This window comes from Silene latifolia, unplaced genomic scaffold (genome assembly GCF_048544455.1).
Source record: "Silene latifolia isolate original U9 population unplaced genomic scaffold, ASM4854445v1 chrun_scaffold_16, whole genome shotgun sequence".
In the NCBI taxonomy this organism is placed as follows: domain Eukaryota; kingdom Viridiplantae; phylum Streptophyta; class Magnoliopsida; order Caryophyllales; family Caryophyllaceae; genus Silene; species Silene latifolia.
The window spans coordinates 3,141,296-3,148,724 of NW_027413123.1; the positions used below are offsets into that span (position 1 = coordinate 3,141,296).

The window sequence follows — 7,429 nt, forward strand, 5'->3', positions numbered from 1 at the left end:
CATTTGGAGGACCGCTTTTTGGACATCAAAGCCTTGGTCATTTTGGTGATTGTATGGATTTTGATTTTGGTAACCTTGGTTTTGATTGTAAAAGGGTCTTTGATTTTGGTTTCTCATGGGTGGTGGAGTGTATGTTGTTTGAGGGTTTTGAACATTTTGGCTTTTGTATGAGAGATTTGGATGGAATTTGGTGTTTTCATTGTAAAAGTTGGAATAAGGGGTACCACTCTTGTATGCTTGGAAAGCATTCACTTGTTCATTTGTTCCCCTACATTAACCTTGGTCATGTCCCAAAGTTCCACAATTCTCACATATCCCACTTGGGATTGATGAGGATGCCGTCATGGCATTAACATGATGCTTTGATGATTTTGAGTTTTCCTCAAGTCTAGCCATAGCTTGTTCAAACTTCAAGTTGATTGTGTCAATGTGAGCACTAAGTTGAGCACCCAATTGAGTAACGGAGTCCACTTCATGCTTTCCTCCTCTAGTAGCCTTGCGAGGTCTACTATATTGTGAGTTATGGACCGCCATTTCCTCAATCTTGTTCCATGTTTGATTGTCATCAACTTCGGTGAACATTCCATTCGATCCCATATTGAGAATGTTCCTAGAATCTTCATATAAACCATTCCAAAATTGTTGTACCAAAAACCATTCGCTAAGTCCATGGTGAGGACATGAGCGACAAATTCCATTAAACCGCTCCCAAGTTTCATACAAAGACTCTTCATCCCTTTGCTTAAAACCCGTAATTTGAGCTCTTAGCATGTTAGTCTTTTCCGGTGGGTAGAATTTTTTGTAGAAAACTAGAGCCACTTCTTCCAAGAATCTATTCCGATGGTGGCCTTATCAAGGCCCTTCAACCATTGCTTCGCGGTGCCGATTAAGGAAAAAGGAAATAAGACCCATCTAATTTGGTCTTGAGTCACGCCCGTTTGAGAGATTGCATCACAATAGTCGCAAAAGGTTTCCATATGAGAATGAGGGTCCTCACTAGGCATCCCCCCAAATTGGCTCCTCTCAACTAATTGGATGAAGGCGGACTTGGCAATAAAATTTCCGGTTAGATGTTGCAGTGTAGGAGTACCATTTGGTAGATTCTCCTCGGCGGGTACGGAGTGTGACGAGAATTTAGGCATTGTAGGTGGATTTTGTGGGGTATTGTGTAATGGGTTCTCTTCTCCTTCTATTGCGAAAGGATTGACAAACTCACTAGTGGGTTGAACAACTTCACTAATACCTCTTAAATTCCTCCTAACAAGTCTCCTATTGTTCGTCAAGGTTCTTTCGATTTCACGGTCAAAAGTTAACAAATCACCTTGTAACCTTTTAGACATGCAAAATATCAAACAACTCGAAAACAATTAGAACAAAGCTTGAGGAGTTTTACTTCCCCAGGGCGAAGAAAGACACAACTAATAACAATAAAAAGAAATCTAAATCAATTAAACACCGTCCCCGGCAACGGCGCCATTTTTTATGCGAGTCCGTTTCGTGTTCACAAATTAAGATGTGGTCGTTGGGTCACGGTCGAATCAAAACACAATTTATAGCTTCACAAACAACTCTACAATTAGTAAAGAGGCAAGTAAAGGTCGGATCCCAAGGGACGGGTATTGAAATGAGATTTCTATTGCAACTAGTGGTGTCTAAGGGGTGCCACAAATTGGGTTGATGTAGAAGGTCACTAAACTAAAATAGCAATGAAAATAAACAAGCAAGATGAATTAAAGGGGTGTAAACAATTGATTAAAGGCACTAGGGTGTCATGGGATCATAGGGGAATCATGGGAATTGATCATACAAACATGTTCTCAAATTATAAGCAAGCAATTATTGTTGTGATGGATTGAGTTGGTTATATCTTACAATCCTAGGAAAGTTTGGATCCCGGAGCCGAATCGATTAGATTGTACAACACCTACAAGTCGACTTAATCTTCCCTACTCAACAACATGCATGGTCTAATGAGACTCGAGTTGGGTTATGTCTTACAAGTCTCATTGAAAAGATAGAAGATGATAGTAAATGCAAGGATTCATAGGCTTAGCATTTCATCAAATATAACATGTGCATGAGTTGAGATCAAAACAAGCAAGCAAATAAAACATGAAAGCATATTAAATTAAGCATGAATCATTCCCCATATTGGTTTCCCCTAATCACCCATTAACCCTAGCTAAGAGACTACTCACTCATTATCATGTTGATCATGCTAGCAAGGTTGTCAATCATACCAACAATATGAAACATGATGAATAAATGAAAGTAATTAGCAATAATTAAAAAGGGATTAAGAGATTATACCTACTAATGATTCCAATAATAAAGCAAAGATAAAAGAAGTACTTGAATGCTTGATTGAGAGGTTGTCAATCTCCCAACAATAACCCAAATAATCTTCAATTACCCAAAATAAAGGATGAACAAACGAGAGATTAAAGAACTAAAACTTGGATTAAAACTTGATTAATACTTGATTACAATATTAAAGAGAGATTTGATTGATATTAACTACACTAATTATTGATAAGAAGAACATGCTCCTCTAATTAGACTAATGGGGTATTTATAGTGGAAATTAGGGAGGATGCATTAGGGTTAACTAAGGGCTAAACTAGTAATTACACTTTTTAGATTGAGCAAGGAGGAGCCGGTATTTTTCGAGAGAAGGGCTTCTTTCTTCGTAGCTTGGAGAAGACAATTCGTGCTGGAGCCGAATCCGGGCGGAATAAGGTCGGGACGGGCGGATTCTGGCGTTGGAATTCGAGCGATTCAAGGGAATCCGGGCGGAATGTGGAGGTGGAATCCGAGCGGATTAGAGCAAAGCCGCTCGGATTGTGCAACTGCCTTCTTTTCTTCCCTTTTCTTCATAAATTCCTTGTGGATTTCCTTGGGGACTCAAGGATCCTTTCTCAACATTGCTCTTCTACTATAATATGTACAAAGGCCTTCTAATCTTGTCTCTCCTCCATGCTTGGTCATTGAATTCGATCAATTTAGTCTCGTTTTGCCATGAAAATGCAAGATTCTTACTCCTTGTGCCTGTACCGAAGAAATGACCCAAATATGCAAAAGCTAAGAAATGAACCAAATATGCACTAAAAAGCATGGGAACAAGGCTAATTCGGGGGCTAAATATGCGCTAATTATGGTCACATCAATATGCCTGGGATTGACAGAGAAATTGCAGAGCATCGGATACCCATTAAGCCCGAAGCTAAACCTGTGAAGCAAAAGCTGCGTCAAATGCGTCCTGAATGGGCCCTGAAAATCAAGGAAGAAGTAGACAAACAGTTCAAGGCTGGTTTCATCAAAGTGTCTGAATACTCTGACTGGGTGGCCAACATTGTGCTCGTATCAAGAAAGACGGATGAATTCGGGTTTGCATCGACGAGGGTGGATCTCGAACAAGGCGAGTCCAAAGGACGACTTCCCTTTGCCACATGTTGACATTCTGGTGGACAATACTGCCGAGAACGCCCTCCTATCATTCATGGACGGGTATGCTGGGTACAACCAGATTAAAATGGCTGAGGAAGACATGAACAAGACTGCATTCACTACGCAGTGGGGTACATATTGTTACACGGTCATGCCTTTCGGCCTCAACAACGCCGGAGCAACCTATCAAAGAACCGCTACCACTCTCCTACATAATATGATGCACAAGGATGTTGAGCTATATGTCGATGACATGATCGTCAAGTCAAGAGAACGGGACGGCCACATCGGTGCCCTCTGAAAAACTCTTGGGACATGTCGTCAGCAAAAGAGGCATTGAGATTGATCCAACCAAAATCAAAGCCCTCCAACAAATGCCACGGCCTAAGAACGAGAAGAAGATTCGAGGATTTCTCGGTCAGGTCCAATACATCAGCCGCTTTATTGCTAAGCTCACCATGATTTGTGAACCAATATTCAAGAAGCTCCGCGCCTCCGATCACACCGATCGGGACGACGACTGTTAAAAAGCCTTCGATAGGATAAAGGAAATCTTATCCAAGCCTCCTGTCCTCATGCCACCTCAACCGGGGATTCCTTTATCCCTATACCTGACTGTTACCGACTCACCCATGGGAGCAATGCTAGCACAAACAGTCGACGACGAAGAAAGAGCCATCTACTACATCAGCAAAAAGTTCATTGAGTGCGAGATAAGGTACACCCAACTGGAAAGGACACGCCTTGCCCTAGTATGGTCAACAAAGAAGCTGCGGCATTACATGCTCAACTACACGGTCCACATCTACTCCAAGATGGACCCAATCAAATACATCTTCGAGAAACCCGTACTAAACGGAAGGCTGTCTAGGTGGAAACTCATGCTATCCGAGTTTGATCTCAAGTTTGTACCCCTCAAGGTTATCAAGGGAAGGGCAGTCGCCGATTTCCTAGTAGAGAATCCCGTCGACGAGGATCCAATGACCGACACATGGTCACTTACTGACGAAGACATCCTTTGTGCCGACTCCGACGCATGAGACCTATACTTCGACGGTGCATCTAATCTGAGAGGCTATGGGGTAGGAATCCTCTTAATATCACCAGAGGGAGAACATGTTTCGATCTCAGTCAAACTAGACTAAGCCGTCACCAACAATGCCGCTTAATATGAAGCATGCCTCATCGGCATACAAGCAGCCATCACACTTAGCATCAAGAGACTGAGGGTCCACGGCGATTCCTCGCTCATCATCAATCAGGTGTCCGGATCATGGAAAATCCGAAGTGACACTGTAGCTCCCTACCGAGCAAAGATCAATCAGGTGGCCGAGTTCTTCGACCAAGTCGACTACTTCCATTTGCCGCGAGAGGAAAATCAATTTGCTGATGTCCTGGCAAAACTTGCCGCGCTCGTCAACATAGCTGACGACATGACATCGATGCCCCTATACATCGAGAGAAGGAGCGAGCCAGCTCACATTTGTGCCATCAACAACGACGAGGAAAGCCATGTCGAACCTTGGTACCAACCCATCCTCAACTACAAAACCAAAAATGAATTCCCTCCTAACTCTGACCCAAGAAGACAAAGAGCCGTCCGTTTACTTGCATCATAATTCGTGATGAACCAAAATCAACTATATAAAAGAACACCCCAAGGGATTCTCCTCCTTTGCATTGACCATCACAAAGCCAAAAAATTCATGGAGAGGTCCACGACGGAGAATGTGGCCCTCACTTGAGCTCAATGATGCTTACTCAAAAAATCACGCAGCTAGGTTACTATTGGACCACCATGGAAGCCGATTGTCGTAACTACGTCAAACATTGCCACAATTGCCAAATCTTCGCCAATATACGGCACATACCGCCATCCCTTTTATACACCATGACATCACCCTGGCCTTTCTCGACTTGGGGCATCGACATCATCGGGAAAGTTAACCTGCTAGGCACCAAGGGGCATTGTTTGGTCCTCGTCGCCATCGACTATTTCACCAAATGGGTAGAAGCGCAGTCATATGCAGTCTTGACCGCCAAACAAGTGGCCAAGTTCATCCAAAACAACATCATTTGCAGATATGGGGTACCCCATGAAATCATCAGGAATCAAGGCTCTCACTTCCGGGCGGAAACTCAGGCCTTGCTGAACAAATACAAGATCAAACGACATCTATCATCCCCCTACCGTCCCCAAACCAATGGAGCGATGGAGGCAGCTAACAAAACTCTTGTCACCATTATCAAGAAAATGCAAGACAACTACCGCGATTGGCCGAGCAAACTCCCATTCGTGCTCTGGGGATACCAAACCTCCATCCGAACACCGACAGGCGCCACACCCTTATACCTAGCATACGCTATGGAGGCGGCTCAAACGGTAGAGTTAGAGATCCCTTCTCTACGCATCTTACTGGAAAGTCAAGTCCCTGAGGCGGAATGGACCCGTCGAAGGTACGAACAACTCACTCTTCTAGACGAGCGGCGACTCAACGCCTTGCACAACATCCAGCTATACCAATGACGTATACAACGGGCATTCAACAAGAAGGTTAAACCCAGGAACATCAAGGGAGGCGACTTGGTCTTCAAGTCGGTCCGAGCACCGCTACCCGTCGATCCGAGGGGAAAATTCAAGCCCAACTAGGACGGGCCATACCTGGTCAAGAAAACACTTTCGGGGGGCGCAGTGAGACTGAGTGACCTAGACGGGGAGGATTTTACAAACCCAACCAACTCAAGAAATACTACCCTTGAACCATAGCAACCAACAACTTAACCGTAGTTTTACAACTAGCAACCACCTCAACCCTTTTCAAGTCAAGTTTCTCAACGCGTTCTGATTTGAAATTGCATGTTTTATCGAGTCTAAGTTACGGCACTTTGCCCGTTTCGAATGTCCTTTGATCTGTCAAAGGCAACGTCCATTTGCACTAAAATAAATTCACAAAAACCCCTGAACTACGAGCATCGTTTGATTTCACCTCTTCAGGTGGATACGTAGGCAATCCCGCTTATACATGAGGGATACAATCACAAAACCCAATCAAATTCACAAAACATTTCGAACTATGATCATGGTTTGATTTCACCTCTTCAGATGGATACGTAGGCAGTCCTTTCTTACGCAAGAAGGATACAACCATTCCCATAAGCAAAAAAAACATCCCCATCAAACAAAAGAAAGGGAAAACCATTCCCTTTCCCATAAAAATACAAAAGAAGCCTTTCTCCCTTCCCACAAAAATCCCACTTTCCCAAGTGCAAATGTTTAGGACGATTCCAATCGAATTGCCTTTACAAAATAGATGGAAGAAACAAGCGTTCACAATTTTCGACACGAGTAATCCTCTTGTTTAATTAATAATGGGAGGGATTACAATTCCAACAACAAATAAAGCTCGACGAGTCTGCAACTTATCGAAGCTAAGGTGTTGACTAAAACACCTAACATAATAAAACTAGCACGAAACACACAAAACATAGCTAGTACAACATAATAAAAACTCACAACAATAATACAACATAATAATAAAGTGGGTAATGGAGGTCTTCACTCTTCCATTCTACCCTTTCCTTTTCCCTCAGGGTACATCTTCCCCTTGTTCTTCTTGTTGGCCCGCCTAACACAAATTTCCTCTTCAGAACGGATCCTCAACGGTTCTACAACGGCAACGGCCTCCGGTCTAGTGCAAGACCCCATGTTCGGCCCGAAACGAGCCCATGCACAGCCCACCACATTTTTGGGACCCACGCTTCTCCATTTTGGTGGTCTCATCACATCGGGGCTAGCTCCATCAACATAATCCTCAAAAAGGCACGATTGTCCTTGCAAACCTCTCGATACTTCAAATCAACAACCTCGTCCTTACGAAATTTGGACCTCTCTTCCAAGGACGAAGCTCTTGACCACTTGACATAAACGGGAGTCACCCATGTCGTGGCAACGGGGTCTGGTACCTCCCAAAGCGACAGATTG

The 7,429-nt window shown here is 43.6% G+C and overlaps 1 non-coding gene across 1 annotated transcript; it reads left to right on the forward strand.

Moving 5' to 3' along the window:
* Positions 1-664: 664 nt before the first annotated feature.
* On the forward strand, positions 665-771 carry LOC141637395 (small nucleolar RNA R71). Its single transcript, XR_012541779.1, has one exon. It is a non-coding gene; the product is annotated as a small nucleolar RNA R71 (small nucleolar RNA).
* The last annotated feature ends 6,658 nt before the right edge of the window (positions 772-7,429 follow it).